We start from the raw sequence: 21,499 nt of genomic DNA, 5'->3' as shown, positions 1-21,499 counted from the left end.
GCCGGGAATTGAGTTTGAGATGAGTTGCTAGAAGAGCGAGACACCTCCTGCAAAGATAAAAATAAAGTTCGTAATTGCTACCTCTTGAGCACTGCGTTGGATTTTCCCGAAGAGGAGAGGATGATGCAGCAAAGTAACATAAGTATTTCCCTCAGTTTTGAGAACCAAGGTATCAATCCAGTAGGAGGCTACGCGCGAGTCCCTTGTACCTACACATAAACAATAGCTCAATGCAACCAACGCGCTTAGGGGTTGTCAATCCCTTCACGGTCACTTACGAAAGTGAGATCTGATAGAGATGATAAATAATATTTTTGGTATTTTTGGTATAGAGATGCAAAGTGAAAAGTAAAAGGAAAAGTAAAAAAGCAAAGAAATAATAAAGTGATGGAGATTGATATGATGAGAAAGAGACCCGGGGGCCATAGGTTTCACTAGTGGCTTCTCTCAAGAGCATAAGTATTCTACGGTGGGTGAACAAATTACTGTTGAGCAATTGACAGAATTAAGCATAGTTATGAGAATATCTAGGTATGATCATGTATATAGGCATCACGTCCGAGACAAGTAGACCGACTCCTGCCTGCATCTACTACTATTACTCCACTCATCGACCGCTATCCAGCATGCATCTAGAGTATTAAGTTAAAAACAGAGTAACGCCTTAAGCAAGATGACATGATGTAGAGGGATAGTTTCATGCAATATGATAAAAAACCCATCTTGTTATCCTCGATGGCAACAATACAATACATGCCTTGCTGCCCCTTCTGTCACTGGGAAAGGACACCGCAAGATCGAACCCAAAGCTAAGCACTTCTCCCATGGCAAGAAAAACCAATCTAGTAGGCCAAACCAAACTGATAATTCGAAGAGACTTGAAAAGGTATCCAATCATACATAAAAGAATTCAGAGAAGATTCAAATATTATTCATAGATAGACTTGATCATAAACCCATAATCCATCGGTCTCAACAAACACACCGCAAAAAGAAGATTACATCGAATAGATCTCCACGAGAGAGGGGGAGAACATTGTATTGAGATCCAAAAGGAGAGAAGAAGCCATCTAGCTACTAACTATGGACCCACAGGTCTGAAATAAACTACTCACACTTCATCGGAGGGGCTTGGATGATGATGTAGAAGCCCTTCGTGATCGATGCCCCCTCTTGCAGAGCTCCGGAACAGGCCCCAAGATGGGATCTCGTGGATACAGAAAGTTGCGGCGGTGGAATTATGTTTTTGGCTCCGTATCTGATCGTTTGGGGGTACGTGGGTATATATAGGAGGAAGAAGTATGTCGGTGGAGCAACAGGGGGCCCACGAGGGTGGAGGGCGCGCCTGGGGGGGGGGGGCAGGCGCGCCCCCTACCTCGTGGCCTCCTGTTAATTGGCTTGACGTAGGGTCCAAGTCTCCTGAGTTGTATTCGGTGAGAATATCACGTTCCCGAAGGTTTCATTCCGTTTGGACTCCGTTTGATATTCCTTTTCTTCGAAACCCTAAAACAGGCAAAAAACAACAATTCTGGGCTGGGCCTCCGGCTAATAGGTTAGTCCTAAAAATAATATAAAAGTGGATAATAAAGCCCAATAATGTCCAAAACAGTAGATAATATAGCATGGAGCAATCAAAAATTATAGATACGTTGGAGACGTATCAAGCATCCCCAAGCTTAATTCCTGCTCGTCCTCGAGTAGGTAAATGATAAAAACAGAATTTTTGATGTGGAGTGCTACTTGGCATAATTTTAATGTAATTCTTCTTAATTGTGGTATGAATATTCAGATCTGAAAGATTCAAGACAAAAGTTCATATTGACATAAAAATGATAATACTTCAAGCATACTAACTAAGCAATTATGTCTTCTCAAAATAACATGGCCATAGAAAGTTCATCCCTACAAAATCATATAGTTTACCATGTTTCATTTTCGTCACAAAAGAATGCTCTCATCATGCACAACCCCGATGACAAGCCAAGCAATTGTTTCATACTTTAGTAATCTCAAACCTATAAACTTTCACACAATATATGAGCGCGAGCCATGGACATAGCACTATGGGTGGAATAGAATATAATGATGGGGTTATGTGGAGAAGACAAAACGGAGAAAGTCTCACATCAACGAGGCTAATCAATGGGCTATGGAGATGCCCACCGATTGATGTTAATGCAAGGAGTAGGGATTGCCATGCAACGGATGCACTAGAGCTATGAATGTATGAAAGCTCAACAAAAGAAACTAGTGGGTTTGCATCCAATTTGTTTGCTCACGAAGACCTAGGGCACTTGACGAGGGTCATTGTTGGAATATACAAGCCAAGTTCTATAATGAAAAATTCCCACTAGTATAATAAAGTGATAACATGAGAGACTCTCTACTATGAAGATCATGGTGCTACTTTGAAGCACAAGTGTGGTAAAAGGATAGTAACATTGTCCCTTCTCTATTTTTCTCTCATTTTTTTGGGCCTTTTCTTTTTTTATGGCCTTTCTCTTTTTTTATTCCTCACTTGGGACAATGCTCTAATAATGATGATCATCACACTTCTATTTATTTACAACTCAATGATTACAACTCGATACTAGAACAAAGATGACTCTATATGAATGCCTCTGGCGGTGTACCGGGATATGCAATGAACCAAGAGTGACATGTATGAAAGAATTATGAACGGTGGCTTTGCCACAAATACTATGTCAACTACATGATCATGCTAAGCAATATGACAATGATGAATGTGTCATGATGAACGAAATGATGGAAAGTTGCATGGCAATATATCTCGGAATGGCTATGGAAATGCCATAATAGGTAGGTATGGTGGCTGTTTTGAGGAAGATATAAGGAGGTTTATGTGTGAAAGAGCGTATCATATCACGGGGTTTGGATGCACCGGCGAAGTTTGCGCCAACTCTCGACGTGAGAAAGGGAAATGCACGGTACCGAAGAGGCTAGCAAGAATGGAAGGGTGAGAGTGCGTATAATCCATGGACTCAACATTAGTCATAAATAACTCACATACTTATTGCAAAAATCTACAAGTCATCAAAAACCTCATCACTACGCGCATGCTCCTAGGGGGATAGATTGGTAGGAAAAGACCATCGCTCGTCCCCGACCGCCACTCATAAGGAGGACAATCAAATAACACCTCATGTTTCAAATTTGTTGCATAAAGTTTACCATACATGCATGCTACGGGACTTGCAAACCTCAACACAAGTATTTCTCAATTTCACAACTACTCAAACTAGCACGACTTTGATATTACTACCTCCATATCCCAAAACAATCATCAAGCATCAAACTTCTCTTAGTATTCAAAACACTCTTAAGAAAATTTTACTAACTTTGAATACCTAGCATATTAGGATTTTAAGCAAATTACCATGCAATTAAGACTCTCAAAATAATCTAAGTGAAGCATGAGAGATCAATAGTTTCTATAAAACAAATCCACCACCGTGCTCTAAAAGATATAGGTGAAGTACTAGAGCAAAAATTATATAACTCAAAAGATATAAGCGAAGGACATAGAGTATTCTAAAAAATTCCAAATCATGTATGGCTCTCTCAAAAGGTGTGTACGGCAAGAATTATTGTGGTAAAGACTAACAAGCAAAGACTCAAATCATAAAAGACGCTCCAAGCAAAACACATATCATGTGGTGAATAAAAATATAGCTCCAAGTAAAGTTACCGATAGAAGTAGACAAAAGAGGGGATGCCCCGGAAAGCTTTGGCTTTTAGGTGTCCTTAGATTATCTTGGGGGTGACATGGACATCCACAATCTTAGGCTCTTGACACTCCTTGTTCCATAATCCATCAAATCTTTACCCAAAACTTGAAAACTTCACAACACAAAACCTAAAGTAGAAAATCTCGTGAGCTCCGTTAGCGAAAGAAAACAAAATACCACTTCAAGGTACTGTAATGAACTCATTATTTATTTATATTGGTGTTATATCTACTGTATTCCAACTTCTCTATGGTTTATAAACTATTTTACTAGCCATAGATTCATCAAAATAAGCAAACAACACACGAAAAACAGAATCTCTCAAAAACAGAACAGTCTGTAGTAATCTGTAGCAAGCGCAAGATCTGGAACCCCAAAAATTCTAAAATAAATTTCTGGACGTGAGGAATTTATCTATTAAACATATGCAAAAAGAATTAACTAAATAGAACTTGCCAAATAAACATGACAGCAGTTCTCGTGAGTGCTAAAGTTTCTGTTTTTTACAGCAAGTTCAACAAGACTTTCCCCAAGTCTTCCCAACGGTTCTACTTGGCACAAACACTAATTAAACACAAAAAACACAACCAAAACAGAGGCTAAATAATTTATTTATCACTAAACAGGAGAAAAAAAAGCAAGGAATAAAAATAAAATTGGGTTGCCTCCCAACAAGCGCTATCGTTTAACGCCCCTAGCTAGGCATAACAAGCAAGAATAGATCTAGGTATTGCCATCTTTGGTAGGTGATGTCTACAACACAACCTTTTTCTTGTAGACGTTGTTGGGCCTCCAAGTGCAGAGGTTTGTAGGACAGTAGCAAATTTCCCTCAAGTGGATGACCTAAGGTTTATCAATCCGTAGGAGGCGTAGGATGAAGATGGTCTCTCTCAAGCAACCCTGCAACCAAATAACAAAGAGTCTCTTGTGTCCCCAACAGACCCAATACAATGGTAAATTGTCTAGGTGCACTAGTTCGGCGAAGAGATGGTGAAACAAGTGGTATATGGATAGTAGATAAAGGTATTTGTAATCTGAAATAATAAAAACCGCAAGGTAGCAAGTGATAAAAGTGAGCGTAAACGGTATTGCAATGCTAGGAAACAAGGCCTAGGGTTCATACTTTCACTAGTGTAAGTCCCCTCAACAATACTAACATAATTGCATCATAAAACTATCCCTCAACATGCAACAAAGAGTCACTCCAAAGTCACTAATAGCGGAGAACAAACGAAGAGATTATGGTAGGGTACGAAACCACCTCAAAGTTATTCTTTCCAATCAATCCGTTGGGCTATTCCTATAAGTGTCACAAACAACCCTAGAGTTCGTACTAGAATAACACCTTAAGACACAAATCAATCAAAACCCTAATGTCACCTAGATACTCCAATGTCACCTCAAGTATTCGTGGGTATGATTATACGATATGCATCACACAATCTCAGATTCATCTATTCAACCAACACAAAGGACCTCAAAGAGTGCCCCAAAGTTCCTACCGGAGAATCACGACGAAAACGTGTGCCAACCCCTATGCATAGGTTCATGGGCGGAACCCGCAAGTTGGTCACCAAAACATACATCAAGTGAATCACTTGATATCCCATTGTCACCACAGATATCCAAGGCAAGACACACATCAAGTGCTCTCAAATCTTTAAAGACTCAATCTGATAAGATTACTTCAAAGGGGAAACTCAATTCATTACAAGAGAGAAGAGGTGGGGCAAGAAACATAAGATCCAACTATAATAGCAAAGCTCGTGATACATCAAGATCGTGCCGAATCAAGAACACGAGAGAGAGAGAGACATCAAACACATAGCTACTGGTACATACCCTCAGCCCCGAGGGAGAACTACTCCCTCCTTATCATGGAGAGCACCGGGATGATGAAGATGGCCACCGGAGAAGGATTGCCCCCTCCGGCAGGGTGCCGGAACGGGTCTAGATTGGTATTCGGTGGCTACGGAGGCTTCTGGCGGTGGAACTCTTGATCTATTGTGTGTTCTGGAAGTTTTAGGCTACGCCGATATATATGGGAGCGGGAAGTACGTCGGAGGAGCCACGGGGGCCCCACGAGGTAGGGGGTGCGCCCTAGGGGGGCACCTCCCACCCTCGTGAGTACCTCCCGTATCTCCTGACATGGAGTCCAAGTCTATCTGGTGGCTTTCGTTCCAAAAATAACTTCTCCGGTTGATTTCGTTCCGTTTCGACTCCGTTTGATATTCCTTTTCTTCGAAACACTGAAATAGGCATAAAACAGCAAATCTGGGCTGGGCCTCCGGTTAATAGGTTAGTCCCAAAAATAATATAAAAGTGGATAATAAACCCAATATTGCCCGCAACAGTAGATAATATAGCATGGAGCAATCAAAAATTATAGATACGTTGGAGACGTATCAAGCATCCCCAAGCTTATTCCTGCTCGTCCTCGAGTAGGTAAATGATAAAAAGATAATTTTTGATATGGAATGCTAGTTGGCATAATTTCAATGTAATTCTTCTTACTTGTGATATGAATATTCAGATCCAAAAGATTCAGGAAAAAAGTTTAATATTGACATAAAAATAATAATACTTCAAGCATACTAACTAAGCAATTATGTCTCTTCAAAATAACATGGCCAAAGAAAGTTATCCCTACAAAATCATATAGTCTGGCTATGCTCCATCTTCACCACACAACATATTTAAATCATGCACAACCCCGATGACAAGCCAAGCAATTGTTTCATAGTTTTGATGTTCTCAAACTTTTTCAATCTTCACGCAATACATGAGCATGAGCCATGGATATAGCACTATAGGTGGAAATGAGTGGGGGTTTGTGGAGAAGACAAAAAGGGGGAAGATAGTCTCACATCAACTAGGCGTATCAACGGGCTATGGACATGCCCATCAATAGATATCAATGTGAGTGAGTAGGGATTGCCATGCAATGGATGCACTAGAGCTATAAATGTATGAAAGCTCAACAAAAGAAACTAGTGGGTGTGCGTCCAACTTGCTTGCTCACGAAGACCTAGGGCATTTTGAGGAAGCCCATCATTGGAATATACAAGCCAATTTCTATAATGAAAGATTCCCACTAGTATATGAAAGTGACAACATAGGAGACTCTCTATCATGAAGATCATGGTGCTACTTTGAAGCAGAAGTGTGGTAAAAGGATAGTAGCATTGCCCCTTCTCTCTTTTTATGTCATTTTTTATTTGGCCTTTCTTTTTTTATGGCCTTTCTCTTTTATTTTTTATTTTTTTGGGCCTTCTCTTTTTTATGGCCTTTCTTATTTTTTATTTTCGTCCAGTGTCGGTGTCAAAACCGGCGGATCTTGGGTAGGGGGTCCCGAACTGTGCGTCTAGGCCGGATGGTAACAGGAGGCAAGGGACACGAAGTTTTACCCAGGTTCGGGCCCTCTCGATGGAGGTAAAACCCTACGTCCTTCTTGATTAATATTGATGATATGGGTTGTACAAGAGTAGATCTACCACGAGATCAGAGAGGCTAAACCCTAGAAGCTAGCCTATGGTATGATTGTCGTTGTGTATGTCGTCCTACGGACTAAAAACCCTCCAGTTTATATAGACACCGGATAGGGTTAGGGTTACATAGAGTCGGTTACAATGGTAGGAGATCTGCATATCCGTATTGCCAAGCTTGCCTTCCACGCCAAGGAAAGTCCCTCCCGGACACGGGACGATGTCTTCAATCTTGTATCTTCATAGTCCAGGAGGCCGGCTGAAGGTATAGTCCGGCCATCCAGACGCGCCCTAATCCAGGACTCCCTCAGTAGCCCCTGAACCAGGCTTCAATGACGACGAGTCCGGCGCGCAGATTGTCTTCGGCATTGCAAGGCGGGTCCCTCCTCCAAGTACTTCATAGAAGATTTTGAACACAAAGATAGTGTCCGGCTCTGCAAAATAAGTTTCCACATATTGTCGTAGAGAGAATAATATTTACACAAATCTAATCTGCTGATGTATTTCGTAATATGACACACCACGGCCAAGCCTTTATCCGAGTCGTTTCATTATCCCACCTCAGCGCGTCATGCGAGGCGATTTCCTTGGCACGTCTTGTTAAAGCAGAGATCGTGTCCCCTTATTCTGGGATTCTCATCAATACGGGCGTGGGTAACCCAACCGCGCCATTGATTACGGCGCTTGGAGATAAGCGAGTTTTACCAGGCTGGTGGGGACACGTAGTTGCGTCCACCCATATAAGGGGATAAGGATCCACCTTTTCACCTACGCCTTCTTCCTCCTTTGCTTATTCATTCTCGCGTACTCGAGCTCCAGCGCCCAAGTCCGCACTCCCCACCTCAACCTTCTCCCGCCATGTCCGGAGCAGGAGGCAAGTGGATGGTCTCCTCCGTCACGGAGGGACATATCAAAAAACTGAGGAAGGCCGGATACGTGTCTAATGACATTGCGTATCGGCTTCCCAAAAAGGGGCAGCTCATCCCCACCCCTAGGCCCCATGAGAGGGTGGTGTTCCTCCCCCATTTCCTCCGCAGACTGGGCTTCCCTCTTCACCCATTTGTCCAGGGGCTCATGTTCTACTATGGCCTGGATTTCCACGATCTGGCCCCGAACTTTGTCCTCAACATCTCGGTGTTTATTGTCGTGTGCAAGGCTTTCCTCTGCATCTGCCCCCATTTCGGCCTATGGCTCAAGACTTTCAATGTCAAGCCAAAGGTGGTGCGCGGCAACCAGGCGGAGTGCGGAGGCGCCATGGTGGGCAAGATGGCCAACGTCTTATGGCTCGAGGGCTCCTTTGTGGAGACCCTGAAGGGCTGGCAATCGGGGTGGTTTTACATCACCAAGTCGCGCGACCCCAAATGGGTCGCAGCCCCTGAGTTTCGATCCGGACCCCCTACATGGCTCACCTCCTGGAAGGAGACGTGCCTGTCGTGGGGTAAAAAAGGAGAGCTGACCGGACTCCAATCATGCGTCCAAACCCTGGTGGACAAGAAGCTCAAACTTGTCAACGTAGTCCAGGTTATGCTCATCCGCTTGATCCTCCCGTGCAACGGGCTTTCAACCTGTGGGAGTTCGACCCGGCGCGGCACCAAACTCTGAGCAGGCTCTTCGACATGACGTATGAAGATGCCTGGAAGGTGCTTTTCAAGGGTGCCGAGGCTTCCACATCCGCTACCGAGGATCGCGGATTCAGTACACAACGTCACGCTCTCGCGGTAAGCTGTTTTTCCCTTTTACAGGGTATCCGTTTTTCATAGTTTGACTCCATGCGGGATCTAAGCTCCCTTACCTTTGACAGGATTGGCAGGCGATGTCCGGACAGATCAACTGTCCGGCTCCTTTGCCCGAAGGCCCAGCGGACGCTTTCTTGGCGAAGCTGCTGGTTCCGGCACCCTATGTGGTGCCGGAGAAGAAGGCCGTGAAAAAGGCCACGGGGACTCAAAAGAGTGCCCGGCGCCAGGAGGTGTCGGATCCATCATCCGACGGTTTCGAGGCGCATTCCTCCCGTGAAGACGAGGAGGAAGAAGAAGAGACTTCTCCCCCTCCAGCGGGAGGAGAGAAGAAAAGGAAGGCCGCCCTCTCTGGGGAGGCCGGATTGTCCAAGAAGGGGAAACCCTTCCTCCGGACTACTCCACCGACGCCGATGACGGTGGAGAGGAGTGGCCGCCCAGGGCCAAGCCCCTGGCAAAATCGTAAGTATCCGGATACCGGAGTAATTCATAGTATTCATTTATTGCACAGCTTTCCCTTATGTCGAATATGTTTATGCAGCCCACCCAAAGACCAGCTCGATGCGTCATCGAGCGGCTCACTGGACTCCTCGGATGTGAACTCGCTTTCGACGGCTTCCTCCGCCCACCCTACGGACGACACCGAAGTGTTGTCCCAACAGGTTCCAAGCCGGGAGGAGGTGGTCCTGGAGGCGCCGCAAGGCGACCTCCCGGACTCCAGGAGTAAAGGGGATGAAACACCCCCAGGGCTCCAAGTCCGGATCTAGGCCGGACACCGCTCCGGAACCTTCAAAGGTTCCAGAGTCCGGTGGGGGACCTCCTTCCAAGAGGAGGAAGCCCACTGTGCCGGTGACCCCCGTCCAACCGGAGGCGCCGGACAATCTGTTGGAGGCGCTCCAAGGCGCCCCCATCGACGAGGAGCACCGCACCATTATGAGTGAAGTGGTCCAGAAGGTTCAGTCCGCCAAGAGCGGACTGACTAAAGCTTGTACTAGCCTTTTAACAGGCTTTGAGGTAAGTAAAGAATGTGTAAATAATATTACCGCATAGACAGTCGCCCCTGATGCTCAGTTTGGCGTTCGGGAAGAAAAGCCGAATAGAGGATCAAATAAAAATTGCAGGAGTCTAACAAAAAGGAGTCAATATGCGTATGCAGGCTTCTCTGCTTGCGTCCGCCGCACTGACTGCGGAAGTGGACACGCTAAAGCAGAACCTCGAGCGGTCCGAGCAAGAGCTTGGGCGTGCCAAGAAGCAGCTCGAGGACAATGAAGGTAAGAAATACCTTGTTTTAAATATATATAAAAAGGTGCAATTGCAAAAAATGAAAGGATTATCGTGGCTATTGTAGGGGCCACGTCTGAGGTGGTGACCCTTAAGCAAGCGCTGGTCGAGGCCGAGAAGAGGGCGGCCACGGAGCGCACCGAGCGGGAGAAGTATGAGGCCGAGGTTGGCAAGGTACGGCAAGAGCTCCAGGCTCTCATGGAAAAACATGAGAGTTTGGAGCTTGACTCAAAGACGCGAGCGTCCGAGCTCGCGGTGGCTATTGAAAATGCCAAGTCTGCCAAGGCCGAATCCCAGAAGACCCTCCAGGAGTTGGATGAGGTGAAGAAGATAGCGGCGGGTAAGGCATTCTTTATGCAAAGCAAACACATAAACGTGAGTTACTTGTTACTTACCCGAATCCGGAGCTATCCAGGAGCGTTCGCAGATCTTCCCCGGAGTGTGTCCGAGGCCGCCGCATTCTATCGAGCCGAGGAGGGCAGCTCAACAGAGAAGGTGTTCTGGTCTCAGTATGCTGAGGTCGGACACCCCGTGCCCCTGAGCGACCAGCTGAAGCAGCTGGTCGAGCTCCACAAGGCGGCCGAACAGGCCATGAAGGGCCTCATAGTTCGGCTATGGCCTAGAGGGGCTCTGCCTGGGAGCTATTTCGGGCTGGTGCGGCGGCTGGTGGAGGCCTGTCCAAGGCTCGAAGTCATCAAGCGCTCTGTCTGCATTGAAGGTGCCCGTAGGGCCCTTGCCCATGCTAAGGTGCACTGGGGCAAGCTGGATGCTGAGAAGCTTGTGAAGGATGGGCCACCATCGGGGAAAGAGCATCGCAAGCCCGAGAATTATTATAAGGATGTTCTGAAGGGTGCCTGCCTTGTGGCGGATGAATTTTCTTGGGATGTAATTTTTGAGTGAAACTTGCTCGTTTTGTCATGTGCGCTGAAAACTTTTTCATATGCGCTAAGCAATGCTGTTGGAATTTAAAATATTACCTTCTGTGTGGCTGTTTATCAATTCTGAGAGATGGCAAGTCATCGGCTTCTGCCCCCGTGCCGCTAGTGCTGGGGTGTTCGGGGATAAACCTGAGCGCTCTTTTTCCCATGTTTCGGTCCTTCGAGGGAGGCGCTCAGCCCAACGAACAAGGCAATCGGACTATAATGCGTGAACACTCTCACTTAGCCATAGAATTCTATAATTTTAAATTTCGGCGAAGCCCCTGGTATTCGGAAGACCGAGTTCGGGGCGCTATCCACGCCTTGGCCGAACAGAGTCGGCTCCTCGCTCTAAGCGGCATAAGTCGTTAGGGACTCGAAAAAACCTCTCGAACAGCGACCAGCTCTCGCTTCATCATGACAGTCAGTTTTAGCTTTCTCCACTGAGGTGCTCGACTCAGCTCAACTGGGGCACAATCGCAGTGGTTCTCCTAGTGCTACCTTAGCCGATATAGCGGAACGTAAGGCACCGAAACATAGGAGCCGGGCAAACCCAACTTTGACCCAAGACATGATTCGGAGCCGATGCATATAATGCTATAAGTTTGGGGTGCCGCACTTGTTAAAGTGTTCGGACTTCTCACACCATATTGAGGGGTACTAAAGCCCCTGGCGCATTTAGGCCGTACCAAAGTGTACGGGTGCAATATGTCGTTAAGGAACATATATATATAATAAAAAAAGGTAATGCAAAAATAGACAAAAGCTATGCACTGGTTATTAAAGAGGGCTGCGATCAAAGCAGAATGATACAAATAATGCGATAAGCAAAAGGTTGGACTATGTAACATGTCCGGTCCAGGGGCAAGCTGCGGAATAGTATGCGAAGCAGGTATACTGCTCGTGATAGAGACCACCTGGGAGTTCCATAATGCGGCGTGGCTTGTCTGCTTCCCTGGTCCTTGCATCGTTTGTGCGGTAATTGAATTGCCGAACAGGCCTTCCGAAGAGTGGAGACCTGAAAGTAAGAGAAAATTAAAAAATCGGCAGCCCCTGGTGCGGTTTAAGCCATGTTTCGGGCATGCCGTGATGGTGCCCCTCCCCCTGTACCCATGGTATTTCTAGAGCGTAGTTATGTACGCGAAGTACTGGTATCGCATTTTTGCGAGGGCTGGGGTTGGGGCCGTATTGCTACGCCTGCTCGGGTCGTGCCAGGCGGTCTTGTTGTAGGTTACTCCGGGCGCTTGACGTTGTCCGGTCGTTTAATGGCCGGACTAGAGAACTGCCTGGAGAGGCTTCTTTGTACCTCCGCTGCAAGGGCCGCCGTGTGCTCCTCCGTTCGAAGGGAGCGTTCGGTGTTTCCATTGACCGTAATTACTCCTCGAGGGCCTGGCATCTTGAGCTTAAGGTATGCGTAGTGCGGTACTGCATTGAACTTGGCGAATGCGGTTCGCCCGAGCAGTGCGTGATAGCCACTGTGAAATGGGACTATGTCGAAGATTAACTCCTCTCTTCGGAAATTATCCGGAGATCCGAAGACCACTTCAAGTGTGACTGAGCCTGTACAGTTGGCCTCTACACCTGGTATTACGCCTTTAAAGGTCGTTTTGGTGGGCTTAATCCTCGAGGGATCTATGCCCATTTTCCGCACTGTATCCTGGTAAAGCAGGTTCAGGCTACTGCCGCCGTCCATAAGGACTCTAGTGAGATGAAATCCATCAATAATTGGGTCTAGAACCAATGCAGCGAATCCTCCATGACGGGTGCTAGTGGGGTGGTCCCTTCAATCAAAGGTGATTGGGCAGGAGGACCGTGGGCTGAACTTTGGGGCGACTGGCTCTATCGCGTATACATCCCTTAATGTGCGCTTCCGCTCCCTCTTGGGGATGTGGGTTGCGTATATCATGTTCACCGTCTGCACTTGTGGGGAAAACCCTTCTATCCACTGTTGTTCGGCGGCTGGGGCTCCTCGTCGTCATCGCTATGCAGCCCCTTGTCTTCATTTTCGGTGTTTAACTTGCCTGCCTGCTTGAACACCCAACAATCCCTGTTGGTGTGATTGGCCGGCTTTTTAGGGGTGCCATGTATCTGGCACAAGCGGTCGAGTATTCGGTCCAAACTAGACGGGACCCTAGGATTCCTTTTGAATGGCTTTTTCCGCTGACCGGATTTAGAGCCTCTGAATCCGGCATTAACTGCCGTATCCTCAGCATTGTCGCCGTTAATGCGGCGCTTCTGCTTGTTGCGACGCGACCTGCCACTACTGTCCCTGGTATCCGAATTACCAGGGTTCTTGGTCATATTGTTGCTACGAGCAAGCCAGTTGTCTTCTCCCGCGCAAAAGCGGGTCATGAGTGTCGTGAGTGCTGCCATAGACTTCGGCTTTTCCTGTCCAAGGTGCCGGGCAAGCCACTCGTCACGGATATTGTGCTTGAAGGCTGCTAGGACCTCAGCGTCCGGACAGTTGACTATTTGATTTTTCTTTGTTAGGAACCGTGTCCAGAATTGCCTGGCCGATTCCTCTGGCTGCTGAATTACGTGACTTAGGTCATCGGCGTCTGGGGGTCGCACATAAGTGCCCTGGAAATTGTCGAGGAATGTGGCTTCCAGGTCCTCCCAACAACTGATTGATCCTGTTGGCAAGCTGTTAAGCCAATGCCGAGCTGGTCCTTTAAGCTTGAGTTGGAGGTATTTGATGGCGTGGAAATCATCGCCGCGGGCCATGTGGATATGAAGGAGATAATCCTTGATCCATACCGCAGGATCTGTTGTGCCATCATATGATTCGATATTTACGGGTTTGAAACCCTCGGGGATTTGATGATCCATTATTTCGTCTGTGAAGCATAGTGGGTGTGTGGCCCCTCTGTACTGGGCTATATCACGACGTAGCTCCAATGAGCTTTGTCTACTGTGTTTGGCCCTGCCGAATTTGCGATCGGCGTGACGGTTACCGTCTCGAGCCGTGGGGTGCCCGCGTGATCCGTAGATCGATCTTGTTTGCCTTGCCTTGTCCTCCAACATATCTCGTAAGTCCGGCGCATATTCCCGTGCCTTGGTACGGGGTGTGGCTTGAGTGGAGGGCCGAGAGGCCTCTCTGTCGCGGCCACAAGGTGGCCGGTCGGCTGCACGAAGTGCTTCCTCCTCTAATCGGGGTAGCAACCTGGACTTTGGGTAGCTCTTGGAGGGGCGTTCGAGTTTATGCTCTTCGGCCGCAAGGACTTCAGTCCATCTGTCGACTAGCAAATCTTGATCAGCTCTGAGCTATTGCTGTTTTTTCTTGAGGCTTCTTGCCGTGGCCATAAGCCTGCGTTGAAAACGCTCTTGCTCGACGGGATCCTCTGGCACGACGAATTCATCGTCGTCGAGGCTTGCCTCGTCTTTGGAGGGAGGCATATAATTATCGTCCTCGACCTCTCTGTCTGCCGCACTCTCATGAGGGCTGGTTTCTCCATCCTCCTGTGCTAATTCTTGCTGGAGGGGGTTTTCTTTGGCACTTTTCGGAGTATTATTATCTCCCGTGCTGGAATCACCGTGTTTGTTTTGGCAAGATTTTGAGCGGCGCCGCTGACGCCGGCGCTTAGGCTGTTTCTTGGAGGGGTCATCCTCCGCTGTTCCATCGCCATCTCCTTCTTTTGGGGTGTCCACCATGTATATGTCATATGACGAGGTGGCTTTCCAGGGCCTGATAGGTGCTGGTTCTTCATCGTCTCCTTCATCGGCGTCCATACCGTCGATGTCTTCGGAGTCGAAGTCGAGCATGTTGGTTAAGTCATCGACAGTGGCTACAAAGTGGGTGGTGGGTGGGCTTTGAATTTCTTCATCGTCCGAATCCCAACCTTGCTGACCGTAGTCCGGCTAGGGCTCTCCTGATAAAGAGAGGGACTTCAGTGTCTTCAGAATATCGCCGAAAGGCGAGTGCTGAAAGATGTCCACGGCAGTAAACTCCATGATCGGCGCCCAATCACATTCGATCGGCAGGGGCGCGGAGGGTTCAGAGTCCGGAGAGGAGTCCGGCTCCTTGGAGTCACGAGTCTCGCAGCGTGCGGGGCTGGTGTTCGGCTCGATCGCCGTTGGGATCGCAGCCCCCGAGGCGGCGTCCAACCACCCATCCTTGATTGGCGCAGTTGGCTCCGAATTAAGGGTCGAAGCCGATGCGGGTATGGCCTCTAGGGCACTGTTCGGCGGCAGAGCTAGATCATGCTCGTCGTGACAGTGCGGCGCGCTCGGCAGTGGCTCAAATCCGTCGAAGATCAAGTCCCCATGGATGTCAGCCGTGTAGTTTAAGCTTCCAAATCTGACCTGACGGCCAGGGGCATAGCTTTCGATCTGCTCCAGATGGCCAAGTGAATTGGCCCACAGTGCGAAGCCGCCGAAGACAAAGATCTGTCCGGGGAGGAAGGTCTCACCCTGGACTGCATCACCATTGATGATCGTAGGAGCCATCAAGCCTGACGGCGACGACACAGAGTGTCGGTGTCAAAACCGGCGGATCTCGGGTAGGGGGTCCTGAACTGTGCGTCTAGGCCGGATGGTAACAGGAGGCAAGCGACACGAAGTTTTACCCAGGTTCGGGCCCTCTCGATGGAGGTAAAACCCTACATCCTGCTTGATTAATATTGATGATATGGGTAGTACAAGAGTTGATCTACCACGAGATCAGAGAGGCTAAACCCTAGAAGCTTGCCTATGGTATGATTGTAGATGTGTATGTTGTTCTACGGACTAAAACGCTCCGGTTTATATAGACACCGGATAGGGTTAGGGTTACATAGAGTCGGTTACAATGGTAGGAGATCTGAACATCCGTATCGCCAAGCTTGCCTTCCATGCCAAGGAAAGTCCCTTCCGGACACGGGACGGAGTCTTCAATCTTGTATCTTCATAGTCCAGGAGTCCGGCTTGAAGGTATAGTTCGGCTATCAGAACACCCCCTAATCCAGGACTCCCTCAGTAGCCCCTGAACCAGGCTTCAATGATGACGAGTCCGGCGCGCAAATTGTCTTCGGCATTGCAAGGCGGGTTCCTCCTCCAAATACTTCATAGAAGATCTTGAACACAAAGATAGTGTCCGGCTCCGCAAAATAAGTTTCCACATATTGCCATAGAGAGAATAATAATATTAACACAAATCTAATCTGCTGACGTATTCCGTGGTGCAACACGCCACGGCCAAGCCTTTATCCAAATCGTTTCATTATCCCACCTCAGCGCGTTATGCGAGGTGGTTTCCCTGGCACGTCTTGTTAAAGCAGAGATCGTGTCGCCCTATTACGGGATTATCATCAATACGGACGTGGGTAACCCAACCGCTTCTAGGACTCCCAGATCATAGGCAAGTCCAAACGGACACGGGGAGGACGCTTGATATCCACCCTCTTTATAAAGGGGTAAAGCTTTTAGTTTTCCCTCCCGTGCTCAATCGAATCCTTCCTCCGCCTCAAGCTCAAACGCCCAAAGCTCAGGTCAGGTGCTCCGAACCTTCAGTCATGTCCGGATCCAGCCTTCAAGGCCAATGGATGCCCTCCTCCGTCACGGAAGAAGACATCAAAAAGTTGAGGGAGGCCAGGTATCTGACCGCCGAAGTATCGCATCGGCTGCCTCCTAGGGGGCAGGCCGTCCCCTCTCCCAAACCCAACGAGAGCATTGTGTTCGTCCCCCACTTCCTCCGGGGTCTAGGTTTTGCAGTGGATCCTTTCGTCAGGGGCTTAATGTTTTATTACGGGCTAGATTTCCATGATCTAGCTCCGGACTCCTTCCTGCATATCATGACTTTTGTTGTCGTATGCGAGGCCTTCCTCCGGGTTACCCCCCACTTTGGCTTATGGCTCAAGACCTTTGAAGTAAAGCCGATGGTGATCGAAGGGCAACATGCAGAGTGTGGAGGCGCCTCAATACGCAAGATCACGGGAGCTCCGTGGCCCAAAGGTTCCATCCCAGAGGTATCTGCATTGTGGCAGCAGGAGTGGTTCTACATCACGACTCCTAGAAGTGCCAAGTGGGCGGCCGCCCCTGTTTTTCGCTCGGGCCCTCCACCACGACTGATGTCATGGATCAGCAGAGGACTGAGCTGGGGTCCAGCCAAGGACGTTCCTTTACTGCAAAGCCGCATTCGAGATCTCTTCAACGGAGATCTCAGTTTGGTTGCGGTAATACAAGTTATTCTGGTTCGTCAAGTCCAGCCTTGCAAACGTCGGCCCCTTCACTTGTGGGATTTCAATCCCGAGGGTCCGCGTGCCATTCAAAATTTTCTCGGCCTGACGCACGAGGATATGTATAAGTCATTCTTCGGACCTCAAGTAGAGTGTCCGAAAATCACCGAGGACGTGGGCCTGAGCAGTAACCGCACCGCTGAACAGGTAAAGAATCTTCCGGACGAGCACATTATCTTTCCTTCGTTACGAAGTTATTTCTGAGAGTTTGCTTTTTCGACTAGGACTGGCTAACAAAGGCGAAGTTGATTCGGTGTTCGGCCCCCCTCCCTGAGGGTTTGGAGAACCCGGTATTGGAAAAGATGCTCCAGACCGCACCTTGCCCGGATCCCTTGAAGGAAGATACTATGGAGGGTAATGCGGGCGGACGCGGGCCCCCAATGCTACCTATTCTAACCGAGGGAGCGAGCGTCTCCGTGAAGGAAGACGACCGGAAGAAGAAAAGGACTGCGCCCGGGAATTCGGAAGCCGAAGCTTCCAAATGGGAGAAGAAATCTTCCACCGGGGGCCCTACCTTGGGGGGCACTGCTGCCGCACAAAGTCCGCGGGGGGATCAATTCTCCCGGGAGTCGTAAGTGACCCGAAGACTTTAATAGTACAGACATGCCATATTTTTCTTCTGAGAAAATAACCACCGCATATATTTGTGCAGTTCGGGCCTTAGCCCCTCTCAAATGAGCTCGTCTTCGGGGGATCTTCTTCCAGAGATGAGGGAGAGCGAGACGCCTCCTCCGGACTCCTCCGCTCCGGAAGCGGGTGACCCTGAAGTGTCGTCGCGGAGGGCCTCTCCGAGTGCAGAGAGGCCAGAAGGTGATCCAATTGATCCCCGAGGCTCCCAGTGTCCGGCTCCCAAAGAGAGTAGACAAAAGAGTCCGGCGCCATCTAGTGTGCGATCGGACGTTATTAGGGAGTTGGTGGGGCGAGCAGTCATCTTAGATGATCACCGTGTGCTGATGAATATGGTGATGGAGAGGATATCGTCCGCCGAAAGCGGGTTGCATGATGCTTTTATGAGTCTACTGACAGGCTTTGAGGTACGTAAAAAGGAATGTGTAATAGTCCTGCACGTGTTAGGTGTGCCATGTGTAGATAGTAGCCCCTGAGACTCTGGTTGTCGTCAGAAACGACGATGAACGGAGGATCATACACCCAGGTAATAACCATACTGCCTTTATGTGCAGGAGATGGAAGCTCCGGTGGCCAGCCGGACTAGCCAGTTTGCCTATTTAGAACGGCAGTTGGATGCGGCAGATGCCGACATCGAGCTTGTTAACAGAAGGCTTGACGAGGCACATGGTAAGTATCCCTGTCTGGTAAACGCCACATAGGAAGAGTATGATGCCAGTGTTTTTAACATGTTATGACTGCAGATGGAGCTGCCACTGTTGAAGCCTTGCGGGCGGAACTTGCCCGAGCCAAGGAACAAGCAAGATTGGGTAATGCGGCTACTTTGAAGGCGGCTGAAGAGTTGCGGGCCGAGAAGGCCGCACATGGCGAGGGCCGAAAGAAGATGGCCAATATGGCTGTAGAATTAGAAGCCGCCATAGACCGTTGCCGGGCTCTTGAAAAGGAAGACCAGGCGAAGGCATCGGACCTTGAGAAGGCTGCTGTAACGGGAAAAGACCTCCGCTCTGCTGTGAGGGCAAAGAAGGAGGAACTGCGGGAAGCTGGGGATATTGTAGCCGGGAAGTCCTTTATGCTGCAGAGGGAGTACGGAGATCCACGGTATGCCCCTCTGGATTGGCTGTGGACTTCAGAGGATGCGTATATGGATTTGGCGACGAGCGCTGCCGATGCGGCCAAGTACTTCCAGAGTCAGACGGACCGTGAAGTAGACCAGCTGTTTTGGAAGCAATTCCTTTCTCCCGAGCGTCCGCTTTCGTTGACGGACCAATTAGCCGAATGGGCTGAACCAAATAGGTTGTCCGGACTCTCCATGAGGTCTGTTGTGGATCAACTATGGCCCGGAAGGTCAAAACCAAGCAGCTATTTCAGCTTGGTGCAGCAGGTCCTTGATGTGGTGCCGCGCATAAATGCGATGAAGAGGTCGGCGTGCATAGAAGGTGCACGGATGGCCTTTGCCCGTGCTAAAGCATACTGGGCAGAGATGGATGCTACCACCATTGCAGCACAGGATTCGGCCATAGGTCGAAGTGCTGCTGAGCACTACTTTGAGGAAGTTCTTGAGGGTGCTCGTTTGATAGAGACCCAGTGCTCAAAAAATATTATGTTTGAATGACATGTAATCTCATTGTAAGCGAAATGGTTTTTAAATTTTTATGAGGCTACTTTTATACTTTTGCCTGAAAGTAATGTGATGCCTCCTGGGCGGCCGTTTATGTATACATGTGTATAACCTGAAAGATTGCAGTCGTCGGCTTCAACCCCCACACATATAATGCGGAGGTGTTCGCAGAAACACGCGTTCACACTTAACCCAATGTCTTGGTCCTATTAAGGAGGTGATAGCGGAGCGAGCGAGGCAACCGGACTATAATGCTTTAACACTTTCACTTAGCCATAGGAGTTTGACAGTGGGGCTACTAGATAGCCCCTGGTGGCTCCGCACTCTCCCGATCCCGGGGTGCGTATATGCCTGGACGGAAAGTGGCCCTTCGTTAAGGCAGAGGAATTCTAACATTCCCATGGGTCATCGAGTGGTTGACCAGTCTCACGCTAGATCATGACAGTCAGTTTTTGGCTTTCTCTACTGAGGTGCTCGTCCGGATAAACCAGGGCACAATCACAGTAGTTCTCCTGGTGTTACCTTAGCCGGTGAAGCGGAACGTAAGGCACCAAAACACAGGAGCCGAGCAAACCCAACATTTGACCAAAGACTATGATTCGGAGCTGATGCATATAGGGCCAAACTCGTGACGCCGAACACTCCCTAGGGTATTCGGTCTTTGTGGTATAAATTGGGCCTGAAGAATGGCCTTTGTAAGAAGCCCCTTGTGTCCAGGTACGTGCATTGTTCTGGCATGGCCACATGCCAAGACGTCAGCATCCTTCTCAACGGTGGATATGTATCAACAAGAGACATAAAAAAGGTTTACGCAGGGTCTTAATCTAAAAAGAATCCTTGGGTCGGGTCCCTGCTGCACGTCTGCGCCTGTGTCTCCATTGTGCCGTATCCTGGACGGGTGTAGCGCGATGATCATCTGTAAAAGAGAGGAATTTAGGTACAAAGGTTGTCGTGCAAAAGGATAGTTTTCTAAAGAAACCATGTATAATTCAAAATAAGAAGAAATCGCCACTCGTCTGCGTGCGTTGAGCCCCTTGTACTTTTTAAAGATAGGGGTGTGACCGTCTATTTGATATGAGTAGCAACGCTGGACTTGGTTAGTTGTGTCTGAGGTCTTGACGACCTATTGGATACTTTTGCTGGTCCGGGCGCCTTTAGTGTGCGGCTGCCAAGGCAGCCTCACTCTCTTCGGCGCGCAGAGATCGCTTGATACTTCCGTGTACTGAAATGATGCCACGTGGACCGGGCATCTTGAGTGTTAGGGAGGCGTAGTGTGGTATTGCATTAAAGCGAGCGAAAGCTTCGCGTCCGAGTAGTGCTTGATAGCCACTTTTAAACGGAGCGATGTGGAAAGTTAAATGCTCGCGACGGAAGTTGTCGGAGGAGCCGAATATAACTTGTAGTAGGAGGGAGCCCGTGCAACGAGCCCCTGGGCCTGGCGTTACTCCTTTAAAGGTAGTATTGCTATGGCGAATTTGTGTTGGGTCTAACCCCATCCCGTGGATTGTATCCTGATATATTAGGTTTAGGCTACTGCCGCCATCCATCAAGACTCGTGTGAAGTGGTATCCGCCAATTACTGGGTCTAATACCAGTGCAGCCCATCCTGCATGCCGGATACTTGATGTGTAATCACGATGGTCGAAGGTGATCGGTTGAGACGACCAGTGGCGGGACTTCGCGGTGACGGGCACTTGGGTATATTTTTCAGGGAGTGTCGCATTGTTTTTTCTCTTGATCACGTGTAACACGTTTACTGTTTTGACTTCGGGTGGAAATTTCTTTTGTTCCCCCTTGTCTTGCTTGGGAGGCTCGTCCTCGTCTTCACTTGGTGTATCTTCCCCCTTGTGTATGGCGTTAAGCTTGCCGGACTGCTT

The sequence above is a fragment of the Triticum urartu genome, chromosome 4 (genome assembly GCF_003073215.2).
Source record: "Triticum urartu cultivar G1812 chromosome 4, Tu2.1, whole genome shotgun sequence".
NCBI lineage: Eukaryota > Viridiplantae > Streptophyta > Magnoliopsida > Poales > Poaceae > Triticum > Triticum urartu.
The sequence above is the reverse complement of the archived record's forward strand: the minus strand, read 5'-3'. Positions refer to the sequence as shown.